The sequence below is a fragment of the Oncorhynchus kisutch genome, linkage group LG28, assembly GCF_002021735.2.
Source record: "Oncorhynchus kisutch isolate 150728-3 linkage group LG28, Okis_V2, whole genome shotgun sequence".
Lineage (NCBI taxonomy): Eukaryota > Metazoa > Chordata > Actinopteri > Salmoniformes > Salmonidae > Oncorhynchus > Oncorhynchus kisutch.
Window position 1 is genome coordinate 21,677,826 of NC_034201.2, and position 21,060 is coordinate 21,698,885.

A 21,060-nucleotide genomic window follows, 5' to 3' on the forward strand; every position below is an offset into this window, starting at 1 on the left:
CTATTCTTTTTTCTTTCTCCATCAAGATCTGTCACCAGACAGGGGTCAAACGTGAGGTCAGCTACATCCAAGAGAAGCCAATAGTTTTCTTCCACTCCACTATTGGCGTCCTTGTCAAATAGTTGCACATCACAATCACTCACCCAATAAGCAAGAACCACAACACACAAGCACATGTAAAATTGAGTTGACACACTTTATTCCTAGAACAGAAGCCGCACCACCCATCGCTGGCATGGCATTCATATATAATTATCTATATATATATATATATATTGCCGTTTGGTTTGTGTGTCTAAATGTGTGGTATAAAATACTATATACGACAATGTACCTCTTTATTTGAACACAGTGAACTTCATTGCTGTACAAGTCCTCTGCTGCTACAGCTTAGCTGTAAATCCTCCACGCACAAAGGCATGGACATAATTCTCCAATCTACTTCTTCTGTACATCGTGACAATACAAATATTCCCCAATACAAAAAAATAATACTCTAAAAGCAATCTACTGCAACTTTATTTCATTTTTCTGGGTGTTTTTTAATTAAGATTATTACATATATCTTAGACAAGTTGCTTAAAAAGCAGGAAGGCGATATAAACCTTCTATATTTTATATATATATATATATATATAAATAAATAAAAGAGTTTTAGAAATAAGACAAAATATACAATTAAAAACTTATAATAAATAAGATAGATGCAGGCATTTCATTTGGATAACATTTCATCCAAAGGAAAAAAGTGAATATTTCGGGTCTTAAAACCAAGGATCCATTCTCCAGTTCTTGTTCACTGAAATGTTCCTTTTCTTCCAATATTTTACAGACATTTTCCAAAAGAACTATCTGACTATGGATCTTTCTTTTTCTCTTGTTCCTGTTATTAGCATAACCCGTTCCAGAAATCTCCCTCTTTTTCTTCCTCCTCCTCTTCCTTCTTCATCTTCTTGTGTGTGTCACAGTGGCAGGAGCAGACTGAGACGTTTCTATTGCCCGTTGTTATGGCTGAGGGCGTTCTTCAATCTGGAAGCCCTCTGATCTCCTATTCAGATCTAGATCCACACAACGCATAGTGAAGTCCAACACTGCAGTCCAGCATCAGCCTGTCAGGTTGGAATTTCCTTAGGCGTGTCCCCTCCTCTTCTCCTACTCCCCCTCAGGCTATTTGTTACAACATGTTCATGATGAAGTTGTACATCTGGTTGAGCACCACAAAGTGGATGGGCAGACAGGAGCGCCGGTCCTGCGTTGCGGGGTCACACGTCAGCCAAGAGAGGGCATTGTACTGCTCCAGCACAAATCTGAAGGGGGGAGGAGAGAGAAGAGCGGGAGGAAGAGGAGAGAGGAGGAGGCGGAGGAGGAGAGGGGGAGGAGGAGAGATAAAAACACGTGTTATTCACAATGAACACTGCTCAAAGAGAGCAAAAACCTTGAGATTAAGTGGAATACTTCACTCTCTCTTTCATAAGCACATTAGATACACAGACAGGCTAGGACATTTTTTTTATATCTTCAATGGCTGAGCTGTGGATGAGATTCACCATGAGACTACAGAGTGCATGTGTGACCAGAGTGTAGTATGTGTGGCTGCAGAATGTGTGTGTGGCTGCAGATTGTGTGTGTGGCTGCAGATTGTGTGTGTGTGTGTGGCTGCAGAGTGTGTGTGACTGTAGAGTGTGTGTGGGTGTGTGTTTACCTGAGTACGTCCGAGGTCTGATTGGAGTCAAGGGGATGGGAGTGTTTGCTGTGCAGCAGTTCATCTGATTGAACTGAAGACACGTGGAGGTGCAGAGAGGCCTGAGCATCGACAATACAACACACACAGGGAGTCAGTGACAGGCCTAGTTAAGCCATTCACACAGTAATACCTGAGCAAATGTCAGTCAATCGCTGATATTCTGAGCAAGTGAATATTAATACAGGTCTAAAGAAAAGGATGTTTCAATTAACTCAGTGTTTGATATGCCAACTGCAAGCTTTAGTCTGTCAACACCTATCAGTAGAAAACAATCCTTTAAAAAAAGGACCATTAATAAGTACTTCAAGCTAGCTAGCATAAAATCAGAATACATATAATAACGCAGGAGTGAGGGCTGGCAGAGGTTGTCTGACAGGTATACCTTGAGGAAAAGAGGACACTGGTTCTGAGCTTGAGGGCAGGCTGACCAGAACCAGTCAGGCAGTGCGCCGGCTTTAGCTGTGGACACAAAGTAGCCCAGAGCCAGGGGCTGCTGCAGGATGTTAGGAGCTTCATCATGGGATTCCATCCGATCCGTACTCTGGCCCTGGAAGGGAGGAGGAGTTAGTCTCTGGCTTGTTATAATGTACAACAGGGCTATACAACTGGTGGCCCACAGGCTAGATCCGTACCGTTTATTCATTTACACTGGCCCTTTGAAAAATTCGGAACATTAATCAAATCTAGAAAACAATCCCTGCCAAAATCTGATGTTCAGTGCCAAGATGACAATAACTATGGTGGTTGTCTAGTGTGGTTTCTATCGGTTTTTAGCGCCTATATGGCATGTTGATAATATTTTCTTCATATGAATTTGGCTCAAGCATTTGAACAGTTTAAACTAAAATATTATGACTACTTTCCTGAAAGCTACGACTCTAAGGAACTCATAAGTGACTTCTGTTTCCCTCTCTGATACCCACAAGGACTCCTTAGAAGAGAGTGTGGCAAAAACACACCGAATGACTGTGTCACGCGCTGATCTGTTTCACCTGTCCTCATTATTGTCTCCACCCCCTCCAGGTGTCACTTGTTTTCCCCAGTGTATTTCTCCCTGTGTTTCCTGTCTCTCTGTGCCAGCTCGTCTTGTATGTTTCCAAGTCAACCAGCGGTTTTCCCATTCTCCTGCTTTTTGCATTCTCCTTTTTCTAGTCCTCCCAGTTTTGACCCTTGCCTTTTTCTGGACTTTGTACCCGCCTGTCTGACCATTCTGCCTGCCTGACCCCGAGCCTGTCTGCCACGCTGTACCTCCTGGACTCTGATCTGGGTTTGACCTTTTTGCCTGTCCACAACCATTCTCCTGCCTACCCCTTTGGATTAATAAACATTGAAAGACTCTAGCCTCCTGTGTCTGCATTTGGGTCTCACCTTGTGCCTTGATAGACTGAGGGGAATGAATTCCAATTCCCTTTAGACTGGAATTTGGCATTACCTGATATGACATATACTACAATCTTGTGGACACACATTCAAATGAGTGGATTTGGCTATTTCAGCCACACCTGTTGCTGACAGGTGTATAAAACTGAGCACACAGTCATGCAATCTCCATAGACAAACATTGGCAGTAGAATGGCCTGTACTGAAGAGCTCAGTGACTTTCAACGTGATAGGATGCCACCTCTCCAACAAGTCTGTTAGCTTCACGAAATTAGTTTCCATGGCCGAGCAGCCGCATATAAGCCTAAGTTCACCATGCGGAATGCCAATTGTCAGCTGGAGTGTGATGGCTGGCGCGGAGGGGATGGCTGTCGTTTTACATGTTTCTAACCAACTTGGCTATTTTGTTAGTTTTTTTCCCGCATTTTTAAAACTCTTTGTAACTTCTGTAACTCTATTTGTCAATAACTGCTGGTGCGTGAAGTCTAATATTAAAGAAGTCTCAAGTTTTTGAGGTTAGAGTACCTTATGATAAGCTGTCGACCACACTATCTACCAAGAGAGTTTACATCTATATTATTCGTAGCCATCTATTTACCACCACAAACTGCTGGCACTAAAACTGCACTCAACCAACTCTATAAGACCATAAGAAAACAAGAAAATGCTCATCCAGAAACGGAGCGCCTAGTGGCCGGGGCCTTTAATGCAGGCAAACCTACCACCTTTACTCCACACAGAGACACATACAAAGCTCTCCATCGTCCTCCATTTGGCAAATATGAACTAAATTCTTTCCTCCTGATTTCTGCTTACAAACAAATTCTAAAGCAGGAAGTACCAGTGACTTCCTCAATACAGAAGTGGTCAGATGACGCAAATGCTAAGCTACAGGACTGTTTTGCTAGCACAGACTGGAATATTTTCCCGGGATTCATCCAATGGCATTGAGGAGTATACCACCTCAGTCATCGGCTTCATCAATAAGTGCATCGACTACGTCGTCCCCACAGTGGCCATACGTACATATCCCAACCAGAAGCCATGGATTACAGGCAACATCAGCACCAAACTAAAGGCTAGAGCTTCCGCATTCAAGGAGTGGGACACTAATCCGGACGCTTATAAGAAATCCTGCTATGCCCTCAGACAAACCATCAAACAGGCAAAGTTTCAATACAGGACTAAGATTGAATGCTACTACAACGGCTCTGATTCTCGTCGGATGTGGCAGGGCTTGAAAACTATTATGGACTGCAAAGGGAAAACCAGCTGCGAGCTGCCCAGTGACGTGAGCCTACTAGACGAACTAAATGCCTTTTATGCTCGCTTTGAGGCAAGCAACACTGAAGCATGCATGAGAGCACCAGCTGTTCCGGACAGCATGCTCCGTTCAAAAAATGCAGAACTAAGAACAGATACAGCCCTTGGTTCACCCCAGACCTGACTGCCCTCGACCAGCACAAAAACATCCTGTGGCGGACTGCAATAGCATCGAATAGTCCCCGTGATATGCAACTGTTCAGGGAAGTCCGGAACCAATACACGCAGTCAGTCAAAGCTAAGGCCAGCTTCTTCAGGCAGAAGTTTGCATCCTGTAGCTCCAACTCCAAAAAGTTCTGGGACACTGTGAAGTCCATGGAGAACAAGAGCACCTCCTCCCAGCTGCCCACTGCACTGAGGCTAGGTAACACGGTCACCACTGATAAATCCATGATTATCGAAAACTTCAATAAGCATTTCTCAACGGCTGCATGCCTTCCGCCTGGCTACTTCAACCTCGGCCAACAGCTCTGCCCCCCCCGCAGCTCCTCGCCCAAGCCTCTCCAGGTTCTCCTTTACCCAAATCCAGATAGCAGATGTTCTGAAAGAGCTGCAAAACCTGGACCCGTACAAATCAGCTGGGCTTGACAATCTGGACCCTCTATTTCTGAAACTATCTGCCACCATTGTCGCAACCCCTATTACCAGCCTGTTCAACCTCTCTTTCATATCGTCTGAGATCCCCAAGGATTGGAAAGCTGCCGCAGTCATCCCCCTCTTCAAAGGGGGAGACACCCTGGACCCAAACTGTTACAGACCTATATCCATCCTGCCCTGCCTATCTAAGGTCTTCGAAAGCCAAGTCAACAAACAGGTCACTGACCATCTCGAATCCCACCGTACCTTCTCCGCTGTGCAATCTGGTTTCCGAGCCGGTCATGGGTGCACCTCAGCCACACTCAAGGTACTAAACGATATCATAACCGCCATTGATAAAAGACAGTACTGTGCAGCCGTCTTCATCGACCTTGCCAAGGCTTTCGACTCTGTCAATCACCATATTCTTATCGGCAGACTCAGGAGCCTCGGTTTTTCGGATGACTGCCTTGCCTGGTTCACCAATTACTTTGCAGACAGAGTTCAGTGTGTCAAATCGGAGGGCATGCTGTCCTGTCCTCTGGCAGTCTCTATGGGGGTGCCACAGGGTTCAATTCTCGGGCCGACTCTTTTCTCTGTGTATATCAATGATGTTGCTCTTGCTGCGGGCGATTCCCTGATCCACCTCTACGCAGACGACACCATTCTATATACTTTCGGCCCGTCTTTGGACACTGTGCTATCTAACCTCCAAACAAGTTTCAATGCCATACAACACTCCTTCCGTGGCCTCCAACTGCTCTTAAACGCTAGTAAAACCAAATGCATGCTTTTCAACCGGTCGCTGCCTGCACCCGCATGCCCGACTAGCATCACCACCCTGGATGGTTCCGACCTAGAATATGTGGACGTCTATAAGTACCTAGGTGTCTGGCTAGACTGCAAACTCTCCTTCCAGACTCATATCAAACATCTCCAATCGAAAATCAAATCAAGAGTCGGCTTTCTATTCCGCAACAAAGCCTCCTTCACTCACGCCGCCAAGCTTACCCTAGTAAAACTGACTATCCTACCGATCCTCGACTTCGGCGATGTCATCTACAAAATGGCTTCCAACACTCTACTCAGCAAACTGGATGCAGTCTATCACAGTGCCATCCGTTTTGTCACTAAAGCACCTTATACCACCCACCACTGCGACTTGTATGCTCTAGTCGGCTGGCCCTCGCTACATATTCGTCACCAGACCCACTGGCTCCAGGTCATCTACAAGTCCATGCTAGGTAAAGCTCCGCCTTATCTCAGCTCACTGGTCACGATGGCAACACCCATCCGTAGCACGCGCTCCAGCAGGTGTATCTCACTGATCATCCCTAAAGCCAACACCTCATTTGGCCGCCTTTCGTTCCAGTACTCTGCTGCCTGTGACTGGAACGAATTGCAAAAATCGCTGAAGTTGGAGACTTTTATCTCCCTCACCAACTTCAAACATCAGCTATCTGAGCAGCTAACCGATCGCTGAAGCTGTACATAGTCTATTGGTAAATAGCCCACCCTTTTTCACCTACCTCATCCCCATACTGTTTTTATTTATTTACTTTTCTGCTCTTTTGCACACCAATATCTCTACCTGTACATGACCATCTGATCATTTATCACTCCAGTGTTAATCTGCAAAATTTGCACACATTGTATATAGACTCCCCCTTTGTTTTCTACTGTGTTATTGACTTGTTAATTGTTTACTCCATGTGTAACTCTTTGTTGTCTGCTCACACTGCTATGCTTTATCTTGGCCAGGTCGCAGTTGCAAATGAGAACTTGTTCTCAACTAGCCTACCTGGTTAAATAAAGGTGAAAAAAAACACACAAAAAAACAGCTGTGTGATCAAGCTCTCCATAGCCGATGTGAGCAAGACCTTTAAACAAGTCAACATTCACAAAGCCACTGGGCCAGACGGATTACCAGGATGTGTACTCAAAGCATGCGCTGACCAACTGGCAGGTGTCTTCACTGACATTTCAACCTCTCCCTGGCCAAGTCTGTAATACCTACATGTTTCAAACAGACCACCATAGGCCCTGTGCCCAAGATAGCGAAGGTAACCTGCCAAAATGATTACCGCCCCGAAGCACTCACATCGGTAGCCATGAAAGGATTTGAAAAGATGGTCATGGCTCACATCAACACCATCATACCAGAAACCCTAGACCCACTCCAATTCTCATAACGCCCCAACAGATCCACAGTTGACGCAATCTCAATCACACTCCACACTGCCCTTTCCCAGCTGGACAAAAGGAACACCTATGTGAGAATGCTGTTCATTGACGACAGCTCAGCGTTTTTCATGGTTCATGGTTCGGGCTCGTCCCCTTAGTTCCAGTAAAGGGAAATCTTAACGTGACAGCATACAATTACATTCTAGACAATTCTGTGCTTCCAACTTTGTGGCAACAGTTTGGGAAAGGCCCTTTACTGTTTCAGCATGACAATTGACAAAGCGAAGTCCATACAGAAATGGTTTGTTGAGATCGAGATCAGTGTGGAAGAACTTGACTGGCCGGTACAGAGCCCTGACCTCAATCCCATAGAAAACATTAGGGATCCATTAGAAAGCCTACTGCGAGCCAGGCCTAATCGCCCAACATCAGTGCCCGACCTCACTAATGCTCTTGTGGCTGAATGGATGTAAGCCCCTCAGCAATGTTCCAACATCGAGTGGAAAGCCTTCCCAGAAGAGTGGAGGCTGTTATAGCAGCAAAAATGGGACAAACTTCATATTAATGCCAAGCAGGTGTCCACATACTTGTGTTATTTATTGAGACGCTTCGTTTTTAGATGATTTTAAAATGACCTAATTATTCTTAAGAAGTGTTTAATAGTTGCTTAAAGAAAACAAAAACTATTATCAGCGAGCGTTGCACCTTTTCCTTTACAATGACCATCACATCTTTTGGTTGCATCTCGATTCACGTTGGTTGAGCGGCTTGGCCTCCACTTTCCTAATTACTTTTGGCAACATTTCATTTTAGGAAAAGTAATTTTTTGGTGGTTGTGCTTTGCAGATTTATACAGATTAATCGCATGTGGAAAATGTCTGACCTCCCTGCAATTTAACCTTTTTTACATCTGGCCCCCAAAATAATATAGTTGAATAGCCCTGATGTACACTGTACAAGGCTATTGCTTTTTCATACAAAACAGATCAACTCATCAATACTAAGTAACACTAGCATTATCAATCCAGCCATTTATCCCAAGCCAAATCGACTTTACTACACTGAACAAAAATATAAACGCAACATGCAACAATTCATGAGTTCGAGTTCATATAAGGAAATCAGTCAATTTAAATCAATTCAATAGGCCTTAATCTATGGATTTTACATTGGGAATACAGATATGTTGGTCACAGATACCTTTAAAAAAAAGTAGGGGCGTGGATCAAAAAAACAGTCAGTATTTGTTGTGACCCCCATTTGCCTCATGCAGGGCAACACATCTCCTTCGCATTGAGTTAATCAGGCTGTTGATTGTGGCCTGTGGAATGTTGTCCTACTCCTTTTCAATGGCTGTGCGAAGTTGCTAGATATTGGCAGGAACTGGAACATGCAGTCGTACACATCGATCCAGAGCATCCCACACATGCTCAATGTGTGATATGTCTGAGTATGCAGGCCATGGAAAAACTGGGATATTTTCTGCTTCCAGGAATTGTGTACAGATCCTTGCGACAGGAGAGTGTCACCCCCTCCAGGTGTCGCCCATCTTCCCCATTATCCCCTGGGTACTTAGACCTGTGTTCTCTGTTTGTCTGTGCCAGTTCGTCTTGTTTGTCAAATCAACCAGGGTTTTGTCTCAGCTCCTGCTTTTCCCAGTCTCTCTTTTTCTCTCGCTCTTGGTTTTGACCCTTGCCTGTCCTGACTCTGAGCCCGCCTGCCTGACCACTCTGCCTGCCCCTGAACCTGAGCCTGCTTGCCATCCTGTACCTTTGCCCCACTACTCTGGATTATCGACCACCGCCTGCCTTGACCTGTTGTTTGCCCGCCCCCGTTGCTGTAATAAACATTGTTACTTCAACACAGTCTGCATTTGGGTTTTACCTGAAACATGATAAGCGGTGCATTATCATGCTGAAACATGAGGTGATGGCGGCAGATGAATGGCATGACAATGACAATGACATGACAATGGGCCTTAGGATCTTGTCACGGTATCTCTGTGCATTCAAATTACCATAGATAAAATTAAATTGTGTTTGTTGTCTGTAGCTTATGCCTGCCCATACCATAACCCCACCGCCACCATGGGGCACTCTGTTCACAATGTTGACATCAGAAAACTGCTCTCCCACACGAGGGCTGGTACAGTTGAAACTGAGATTCATCTGTGAAGAGCACACGTCTCCAGCATGCCAGTGGCCATCGAAGATTAGCATTTTCCCACTTTAGTTGATTACGATGCCAAACTGTAGTCAGGTCAAGACACTGGTGAGGATGACGAGCACGCAGATGAGCTTCCCTGAGACTAATTTCTGACCGTTTGTGCAAACCCACAGTTTCATCAGCCGTCCAGGTTGCTGGTCTCAGACAGTCCTGCAGGTGAAGAAGCCGGATGTGGAGGTCCTGGGCTGGAGTGGTTACACAGTGGTCTCCAGTTGAGAGGCCAGTTGGACTTTTTGCTCAATTTTCTAAAACGACGTTGGAGGCAGCTTATGGTAGAGAAATGAACATTAATTTATCTGTCAACAGCTCTGGTAGACATTCCTGCAGTCAGCATGCCAATTGCACGCTTCCTCAAAACTCGAGACATCTGTGACATTGTATTGTATGACAAAACTGCACATTTTAGAGTGGCCTTTTATTGTCCCCAGCACAGGATGCATCTGTGTAATGATTGTGCTGTTTAATCAGATTCTTGAAATGCCACACCGGTCAGGTGTGTGGATTATCTTGGCAAAGGAGAAACGCTAACTAACAGGGATGTAAACAAATTTGTGCACAAGATTTTTAGAGAAATAAGCTTTTTGTGCATATGGAACATTTCTGGGATCTTTTATTTCAGCTCATGAAACATGGGACCAACACTTTACATGTTGCATTTATATTTTTGTTCAGTATAAATTACTTTGTGTTAATCTTAAATGTAGGTTATTTCTTTGCTTCTATAAAGTCTGTACAACTACTAGAGTCTCTACACAGATGAGATGTGTTGTGGTGGGCCTACCTTGCTGCCGTCTCCCCCCTGGTGGTAGTGGCCGCCGGGGGAGTGTACGGGTGAGGTGGTGGGCGAGGAGGGCAGGATGTTGATGATGTCAGGGTCCACCAGCTCGTTCTCCTGATCCAGCAGGTCAAAGATCCCGATGGCGTCCGACCCATCTAGACAGAAGGGAAGAGAAGAGGACAGAGACTTAGAATAAACTATTTTTAATATACTCTGAGTATGCAGGCCATGGAATGGAGAGATAGAGATCCATATGAAGCAAAAACAACAAGACAGAGTTGAGAACTTGAATAGCGCAAAAAACTATTTCCAATGGACTCAATCAATTATTTTCAAGAGAGATAAGACAGCACAAGTTGCAGTAGAAGCCTTCCAATAAAACTGATGAATTGAGGTCAAAGGTGAGAGTTGAGAGGTGAGGCCAGAGGGAAAAGCATTGTGACTCACCGGGGATAGGGTTGAAGGCGATGTCTATGTTGGTGTCAGTAGTGTAGTTGGAGCTGGCCACCTGGACGAAGGCTGAAGTGGGGAACACCAGGATGTGGGTGCAGGACGTGTCCTGGGGAGTACTCAGCTGGGACGTCTGCATGTTCAGAGTGGTGCTGCGGCCGAACACTGAGCCTGTAGACACAGAGTCTGGAGAGAGAGAGGAGACAGGGTAATAATACAGTACGTTCATCTGCATTGAATCTACATTGAATGCAGACAGTATACACACAAATTAGAACTGTTGACATCTGCTATAGCTATCATCCATTCATCTGTGAATGAATTAGTAACACCATTTAATTGATGCAGCAAAATGTAAGTGGTGCCAATAAAAGCAACCATCTTCCAACTGGCCATTATTAATTAGTCCAGCGCTCTAGTCACAGATTATAATAATTATCTGTTGAGTACAACCCACAATGTCTGGGTCAAAGCTAAGTCACCAAAACCACCGGTCTGGAGGGACCCGTCCAGCCCCTCCTCATATACAGCAGTAGACTCATATTATACACTGACAGTGTCAATGGTCCATGCCAATCACTCCCCAAAATAAACCCATTGATCTAGAGCTCCATCACATCACACAGAAATCAATGGAGCCTGAGAACTAGTGGTTTATGACTGAGAGAAGCAGTGTCCTCAAAACTATCAATCTGATAACGACAAGGAGCGACATGCATTATAACAGGCTGCCACCATCCATCAGATGCAAGTACACACACACACACACACACACACACAGGCAGGCAGGTGGACATAGTACCTGGCATGATGACAAAAGAGCACTGTGGCTCCATGGCGACCAGACAGGCGCTAAGGATGCTGGGAGTGTCGGAGGCAGAGATGCCACACATACGACACATCTCCTTGAGACGGCGACTTAAAGACTGCAGGTTCCTCCTGCTCAGCAGAATACTCCAGTCTGGAAAGGAGGGAAGAAAGAGAATAATTATTCAATGAGTAAGACAAGATAAATGTAAAATAGCAAAGTACCTCTGAGGACACCACTATTCTTTGACTAACAATAATGTTTTATAGAGGAGATTGAAAAGCATGAGTAAAACAAGATGAGTGTAAAACAGCAAAGTACCCCATTGAGATTAAAGAGGGCTAGATTCTAAGTACCCCATTGAGATTATAGAGGGCTAGATTCTAAGTACCCCATTGAGATTATAGAGGGCTAGATCCTAAGTACCCCATTGAGATTATAGAGGGATAGATTCTAAGTACCCCATTGAGATTATAGAGGGCTAGATCCTAAGTACCCCATTGAGATTATAGAGGGCTACATTCTAAGTACCCCATTGAGATTATAGAGGGCTAGATTCTAAGTACCCCATTGAGATTATAGAGGGCTAGATTCTAAGTACCCCATTGAGATTTTAGAGGGCTAGATTCTAAGTACCCCATTGAGATTATAGAGGGCTAGATCCTACGTACCCCATTGAGATTATAGAGGGCTAGATCCTAAATACCCCATTGAGATTATGGAGGGCTAGATCCTAAATACCCCATTGAGATTAAAGAGGGCTAGATCCTAAATACGCCATTGAGATTATAGAGGGCTAGATCCTAAATACCCAATTGAGATTATGGAGGGCTAGATCCTAAATACTCCATTGAGATTATAGAGGGCTAGATACTAAATACCCCCCATTGAGATTATAGAGGGCTAGATACTAAATATCCCATTGAGATTAAAGAGGGCTAGATCCTAAATACCCCACTGAGATTATAGAGGGCTAGATCCTAAATACCCAATTGAGATTATGGAGGGCTAGATCCTAAATACCCCATTGAGATTATAGAGGGCTAGATCCTAAATACCCCCAATGAGATTATAGAGGTCTAGATCCTAAGTACCCCATTGAGATTATAGAGGGCTAGATCCTAAGTACCCCATTGAGATTATAGAGGGCTAGATCCTAAATATCCCATTGAGATTAAAGAGGGCTAGATCCTAAATACCCCATTGAGATTATAGAGGGCTAGATCCTAAATACCCAATTGAGATTATGGAGGGCTAGATCCTAAATACCCCATTGAGATTATAGAGGGCTAGATCCTAAATACCCCATTGAGATTATAGAGGGCTAGATCCTAAGTGCCCCATTGAGATTATAGAGGGCTAGATCCTAAGTGCCCCATTGAGATTATAGAGGGCTAGATCCTAAACTGCTGGTTGACTGTTGTCCTCCTCACCTCTCAACTCGCCGTGTCCCATTCGGCCCAAGCGACCTATCACCACCCTCCATGGCACAGATGTCATCTGCACCAGCCCCAAGCACCAATCCCACAGCTTCTGCAGGCCCGACCTCCGGGCAGAGCCTTTTTTCCTCCGCGCTCTGTCAGAACAAAAACACCCGCATACTGTCACACTGAAAACATTTAACACTACACTCATAACTACAAATCACCAAGGAGTTGCCAGGTTGAAGGAAACGTGTAGATTGTTGATCTTGTAATAATCACTATACTTCAAAGCTACACATTGTTTTCATCATTACCTGGAAACAACCCACAACAAACATTGTTTTCATCATTACCTGGAAACAACCCACAACAAACATTGTTTTCCAAAAGAAAAAGAAAAATACTAGCTGCAAAATACATTTGCAATGCTCTGCTTGAGGTTTTCTGACTCTAGATGGTGGTAGAAGTGGTGAGGATGATGTGGTCCCACCTGTTGGGCACGTCGATGCTGATGATGCAGGTCTCCAGCAGCTCTCCGTACAGGTCGGTGCAGGTGGCCAGGAGCCAGCGCTGGTCGTGGGACAGGCAGTATCCCACAAACAGCACGTTGTACTTCTGAGAGGCCTCCCCGAACGTCTCCCCCAGCTCAGTCTGCTTGTCCTTGGTGGGTGCCAGGATGAAGGGAGGCGTGTAGAGCCGCAAACACTCTGGTCTCTGTTGGGTAGAGAGAGAGAGGGGTCAAAGGTTAGGGTTTAGACGAGGGTCATGTTCAGTAAGGATATTTTTTTTTACTGGGAGACGGCTACCTACTTATGTCCAATAACGATGAATATGTTTTTGTTTACCATTGCAACACAGTTAGGTACATTGTGCCCTACAGAACACAACCCAGGACTATATCTGTCTGTCTACTCTAGGACTAGAAAGACATTGTATGTACAAGAGTCACTGGGTTGGTTAGTCGACAGCCAACATTCTACCAGTGTCACTACAGAGATACCATTTATCCAGCTAGCTAAGTAGCTCAGCTCCTGCTCTAGTCCCCACTCCACTCCACTCCACTGTGTACAGGGTAAATGTAATGTAGTGGCTGGCTGGCCTGGGAAAGTTAAATAGGATTGGGTGGCAGTCTGGGGCCTCTCCCTGTCTAAACCTGTAGTCTGGAACCCCTTAGGGAGGTCTACGGAAGCTAGCCAAGCAGATAATGGAAAGAAAACTGGAGAGAAGGAAGAGGGTTATAAGATCCCCTGGTCTTGTTCCAGGACTAAGGGGGTTAGTGTAACACTTTCTCCATCTCAGTGCTCCTTTCCTCTCTCCCTTGCTATCGTTCTCTTGCTGGCACACCACACAGGGCCAGAGTAGGGCTGAGGAGCAGAGGGGAGGGTCAGGCTATGACAAGGATCGGCAATCCTGGTCCTCAGGGGAGGTAGTGTCTGCCGGTTTACAGTTTCCCTGGCATTTCATTCATCATTGTTTTCCCATAGCACACACATCTGGTTTCCCAGCTCTAAACCAATCAATGATTCAAACCAACAGACACTTAGGACCCGACATGCCCCCCCCCTGGTGTAGGAGCTGCATAATGTTAGTTAAGTTAAATTTGGGATAGTGTTAGTTAGGCTCATGTCATGTTTGTTTACCTCTGGGCTCTTCAGTGCGGTGTTGATGGCCAGGCCGGGGCCGAAGCCAGTCAGCGACTTGACGTTGGTGGATCTGGGGAGGGGTCGCCTGCACTGGGAGAACACTGAGAAGGCCAGGGACTTGAGGTGCTGAGCGTAGATATGACGCTCCTCGCTCCTCACCGGTTGGAGCAGGTACTGGCACGGGATGATCTGAGAGGGGAGAGGTGGAAACCAATCGGTCAGCATACAACTTTAACAAAACCACATCTACGTTCTGTCTTCTCTTGTACCGATTGTCCTGTCTGACATATTTGGCCCTAAAACAAAGTCTTATCAACTATTTGTGAAACATTTTATTCTAAATAAACATACACATTCTAACATTGCCACCAAACATTCTTTCATCAACACACACATGCGCAGACTTGTGTTGAGATGACCTGTACAGACACAGAGTTGTGTTGAGATGACCTGTACAGAGACAGAGTTGTGTTCAGATGACCTGTACAGAGACAGAGTTGTGTTGAGATGACCTGTACAGAGACAGAGTTGTGTTCAGATGACCTGTACAGAGACAGAGTTGTGTTGAGATGACCTGTACAGAGACAGAGTTGTGTTCAGATGACCTGTACAGACACAGAGTTGTGTTGAGATGACCTGTACAGAGACAGAGTTGTGTTGAGATGACCTGTACAGAGACAGACTTGTGTTGAGATGACCTGTACAGACACAGAGTTGTGTTGAGATGACCTGTACAGAGACAGACTTTTGTTGAGGTTACCTGTACAGAGACAGAGTTGTGTTGAGGTTACCTGTACAGAGACAGAGTTGTGTTGAGATGACCTGTACAGAGACAGACTTTTGTTGAGGTTACCTGTACAGAGACAGAGTTATGTTGAGGTTACCTGTACAGAGACAGAGTTGCGGATGTGTGGTGGGAGGAACTGAAGCATCTCCAGGTAGCAGCGCAGCAGGCCCAGGGTCCACACACTGGACCCCGCCTCAGGCTCCTCATAGGTGAAGGGGTCCACGATGTACACCACGATGGCCGGGGGGTACGTTATGGCATGAGATTCTCCATCCGTCGGCACACCCACCTTCTCTCGCTCCATGGTGCTGGAGAGGAGGACAAGAGAGAGAGGGAGTTAGGACAAGGAATGGGGTTTCGCTCCGGGCACTGTGTGTGTGTACATGAGTGAATTCAGGCCCGGTGTTGTACCTACCTCTCAAGGGGTTCAGTGGGTGACTGGGCCTGGCTGGCTGAGTCCACCCCGGTGAGGCCTGCGTTCTGGGCTCCAGCCTGTTGGCCCAGCTGCCCTCCCTGGCCCTGGTTCTGCATGCTCATGGTCCCAAAGGGAGGGAAGGAGCTGGGCTTGGCAGACTGCAGCCCGCTGCTGGGCTGGCTCCCTGACGACGCCGTGCTGTTGGCACTGTTGGCTACACCAGTGTTGTTACTAGGCACGCTGCTGTTGTTGTTGTTGGGGAGGGAGGGGGTCGCTGAGTTTTGGGGGCAAGCAGAGGTGGTGGAGGAGGAGCCAGAGGATTGTGTGGATGAGGATTGGTTGGTGGCAGGAGGGGGGCGTGGGCTGTGTGAGGAGGGAGCTGTCTAAAGGCTGTGCGGCGAGGTATGGAGCTGATGGGAGAGACAGGAGCACAGAGAAAATCTTCATTTATAAGCCATCTAAATGAACAAGGATTACACTTTAGTCATCATCCGCTACAACAAACCTTTTAGAAAAACAAGATCCTTTTAGAAACCAAAAATAGGCTTTTTGATCTTCTAAATCCTTGGGTTTATGGGCATGGGGGGTATAGAAAGGCCTGAGCCCGACCAATTCCCCACCTGTGTCGTCATTGGAACCTACCGAGGTCGTGGCGGCAGACTTGTGCATAGAGCTTGAGTTTGGCGAAGGCATCGCTGTTGCTGCTGGCAGCCTTGATGAACCAATCGCTGACGGGCTGCTCTGCTAGCTTCTTAGCAGCCGATCCGCCCACTCTCACGATGCCGTCCGGGTGACCCTTTGAGATTGGCTGGTGCTGGCCCAGACGACATGACTGCAGGGAACATGGAGGGAGAGGAGGGCTGGATGAATAGTTAGACAACAGCACAGGACTGAGTGACTTGACGTCGAGGCAATAAGGAATGGTAAGGAAACGGAGTAGACAGATCTTCTTCTTTTTTTACAGTAGGCTGTGTTGTAAGCGTCTAGTATGTTTTTTTTATTTAACTAGGCAAGTCAGTAAGCGTCTAGTAAGGTCTGGGTCAATTCTATTTCATTAAAGAATTGAAAAGTGACCTTTGTTTTCAAATAGGAATTTGTAAATTTTTCATATCCAAAATTAAAACGCATCTGACCCCAACCCTAGCCTGGTCCCCAATCTATTTGTGCATTCTTGCACTTATGGTCATATGCTCTTAACCCCTAACTGCTATGGTCAACTCCAATGGGTCATTGTCGTGAAAAACACAAGATCTGGGACCAGGCAACTCCAAAAAGGTGGTTGCTTCAGCTGTCCAATATGCCCACTCTCTTGCATGATAAATGGACAGTTGTTGACGTTCTCCAGCCTTACCTCGTAGACGGCGGTGAGGTCCCTGAAGAAGCTCTTAGCCCCCTGGAGCAGGGCCTCGTTGTCGGGACAGACCACCAGGTAGCCCACATCCCTGTGGGAGCCAAAAGGGTCCAGCAGCAGCTTCTCCCAGTAGGGCAGGCCGAAGGGCGACAGCACCACAAAGTCATACTCATAACCCACCAGGAAGGTAGGGATGGGCAGGGGCTCTGGAGACTCATCTGTGCCTGATGGAGGGAAGGAGGGGGGAGAAGGGAGGAGAGGCCGGAGAGGATGGGCGGGGGAACGGAAGGGAGGAGAGGGAGAAGAGAGGGGAGGAATGGAGAGGAGAGGGAGATGAGAGGAGAGGGAGAAGAGAAGAGAGGAGAGGGAGAAGAGAGGAGAGGGAGAAGAGAAGAGAGAAAAGGGAGAAGAGAGGAGAGGAGAGGGAGAAGAGAGGAGAGGGAGAAGAGAGGAGAGGAAAGGAGAGGGAGAACAGAGGAGAGGGAGAACAGAGGAGAGGGAGAAGAGAGGAGAGGGAGAAGAGAAGAGAGAGAGAAGAGAGGAGAGGAAAGGAGAGGGAGAACAGAGGAGAGGGAGAACAGAGGAGAGGGAGAGGAAAAGAGAAGAGAGGAGAAGAGAAGAGAAGAGAAGAGAAGAGAAGAGAGGGAGAAGAGCGGATAGGAGAGGGAGAAGAGAGGAGAGGAGAAGAGGAGAGGGAGAAGAGAGGAGAGGGATAAGAGAGGAGAGGGAGAGGAGAGGGAGAAGAGAGAGAGAAGAGAGGAGAGGGAGAAGAGAGAGAGAAGAGAGGAGAGGAGAGGGAGAAGAGAGAGGGAGAAGAGAGGAGAAGAGAGGGAGAAGAGAGGAGAGGAGAGGAGAAGAGAGGAGAGGAGAGGAGAAGAGAGGGACAAGAGAGGAGAGGAGAGGAGAGGAGAGGAGAGGAGAGGAGAGGAGAGGAGAGGAGGAGAGGAGAGGAGAGGAGAGGAGAGGAGAGGAGAGGAGAGGAGAGGAGAGGAGAGGAGAGGAGAGGGAGAAGAGAGGAGAGGGAGAAGAGAGGAGAGAGAGAAGAGAGGAGGGAGAAGAGAGGAGAGGAGAGGGAGAAGAGAGGAGAGGGAGAAGAGAGGAGAGGAGAGGAGAAGAAGAGAGGAGAGGGAGAAGAGAGGAGAGGAGAGGGAGAAGAGAGGAGAGGAGAGGGAGAAGAGAGGAGAGGAGAGGGAGAAGAGAGGAGAGGGAGAAGAGAGGAGAGGGAGAAGAGAGGAGAGAGGAGGGAGAAGAGAGGAGAGGGAGAAGAGAGGAGAGGGAGAAGAGAGGAGAGGAGAGGAGAAGAGAGGAGAGGAGAGGAGGGAGAAGAGAGGAGAGGAGAGGGAGAAGAGAGGAGAGGGAGAAGAGAGGAGAGGAGAGGGAGAAGAGAGGAGAGGGAAGAAGAGAGAGAGAAGAGAGGAGAGGGAGAAGAGAGGAGAAGAGAGGAGAGAAGAGAGGAGAGGAGAGGGAGAAGAGAGGAGAGGGAGAAGAGAGGGAGAAGAGAGGAGAGGAGAGGGAGAAGAGAGGGAGAAGAGAGGAGAGGAGAGGAGAGGGAGAAAGAGAGGGAGAAGAGGGGAAGAAGAGAGGAGAGGGAGAAGAGAGGAGAAGAGAGGGAGAAGAGAGGAGAGGAGAGGGAGAAGAGAGGAGAGGGAGAAGAGAGGAGAGGAGAGGAGAGGAGAGGGAGAAGAGAGGAGAGGAGGGGAAGAGGAGAAGAGAGGAGAGGAGAGGGAGAAGAGAGGGAGAAGAGAGGGATTAAGTACTTAGTCATCCTCCAGCGATAAAAATAAAACAATTCTATTGAAAAGTGATATCCCAAGTATAAATACATAGACATTTTATGTTTTGTTATTTGTTATTGACTGTACGTTTGTTTATGTGTAAATCTGTGCTGTTTGTTTTCGTCACCCTGATTTACTTTATCTTGGCCAGGTCGCAATTTTAAATTGTTCTCAACTAGCCTACCTGGTTAAATGAAGGTGTTCTCAACTAGCCTACCTGGTTAAATGAAGGTGTTCTCAACTAGCCTACCTGGTTAAATGAAGGTGTTCTCAACTAGCCTACCTGGTTAAATGAAGGTGTTCTCAACTAGCCTACCTGGTTAAATAAAGGTGTTCTCAACTAGCCTACCTGGTTAAATGAAGGTGTTCTCAACTAGCCTACCTGGTTAAATGAAGGTGTTCTCAACTAGCCTACCTGGTTAAATGAAGGTGTTCTCAACTAGCCTACCTGGTTAAATGAAGGTGTTCTCAACTAGCCTACCTGGTTAAATGAAGGTGTTCTCAACTAGCCTACCTGGTTAAATGAAGGTGTTCTCAACTAGCCTACCTGGTTAAATGAAGGTGTTCTCAACTAGCCTACCTGGTTAAATAAAGGTGTTCTCAACTAGCCTACCTGGTTAAATGAAGGTGTTCTCAACTAGCCTACCTGGTTAAATAAAGGTGTTCTCAACTAGCCTACCTGGTTAAATGAAGGTGTTCTCAACTAGCCTACCTGGTTAAATGAAGGTGTTCTCAACTAGCCTACCTGGTTAAATAAAGGTGTTCTCAACTGGCCTACCTGGTTAAATGAAGGTGTTCTCAACTAGCCTACCTGGTTAAATAAAGGTGTTCTCAACTAGCCTACCTGGTTAAATAAAGGTGTTCTCAACTAGCCTACCTGGTTAAATGAAGGTGTTCTCAACTAGCCTACCTGGTTAAATAAAGGTGTTCTCAACTAGCCTACCTGGTTAAATAAAGGTGTTCTCAACTAGCCTACCTGGTTAAATAAAGGTGTTCTCAACTAGCCTACCTGGTTAAATGAAGGTGAAAGAAAGAAATATAAAACAGTAAAGCAGACACACTAAAGGGGCAAAAACTAATTGGAGCAAAATAGTGTTTTTTAGACACAACTGCAAACTTCAAGGAGTTGATCTGATGGTAGAGGAGCAATAGAGAACAAAAGAGGAAACGTCCACCCGCCCAACCCCGACCCCCCACTTGTGCCCATGTCATGACCTACCTGGACCACCTATTGAGATGTGTCTTTTGTTCAGTAAATCAGGTGTTAAATGAGGTGAAAAGGACACTAAATTAGGGCTTTAAACCAGGCAGCACTGCCACCTGTCACAGAGAAGAGTTGAGAGCCCAAAGTGAACCCATCACAACAGCAGTGGCAGCTTCCCACTGAGCTGACATCTGGACTGCAGCAGTGTGACTGAGATAACTACTGATCTGCCTGTGTAGGCCAGTGGCTCTTGGAGTATTTTTCCCTGGTGGCTTACCGTAGGAGCCCCGTCCAGCCATCTTGTGGAACTGCTGCCAGGTGAGGGGTCCCTGAACACCCCAGGAGCGCACCGTCCTCTTCTTCTGGATGGCATCCTGGAGTACAGGCTGGAGGGAGAGCAGCACCCGCAACACGTCCTGAGAGCACAGAGCACTGACGTCCACCACTGGGGAGAGGGGGAGGACAGTTAGAAAGAGGACACACAGAGCACTGATGTCCACCACTGGGGAGAGGGGGAGGACAGTTAGAAAGAGGACACACAGAGCACTGATGTCCACCACTGGGGAGAGGGGGAGGACACACAGAGCACTGATGTCCACCACTGGGGAGAGGTGGAGGACACACAGAGCACTGATGTCCACCACTGGGGAGAGTGGGAGGACACACAGAGCACTGACGTCCACCACTGGGGAGAGTGGGAGGACACACAGAGCACTGACGTCCACCACTGGGGAGAGGGGGAGGACACACAGAGCACTGATGTCCACCACTGGGGAGAGGGGGAGGACACACAGAGCACTGATGTCCACCACTGGGGAGAGGGGGAGGATACACAGAGCACTGATGTCCACCACTGGGGAGAGTGGGAGGACACACAGAGCACTGACGTCCACCACTGGGGAGAGTGGGAGGACACACAGAGCACTGACGTCCACCACTGGGGAGAGGGGGAGGACACACAGAGCACTGACGTCCACCACTGGGGAGAGGGG

General features: G+C 46.9%; 1 pseudogene; it reads right to left on the reverse strand.

The window, feature by feature from the left end:
* Nucleotides 1-1,174: 1,174 nt before the first annotated feature.
* The window catches only part of LOC109873444 (mediator of RNA polymerase II transcription subunit 13-like), a 138,071-nt pseudogene continuing 118,185 nt past the window's right edge, over nucleotides 1,175-21,060 (reverse strand).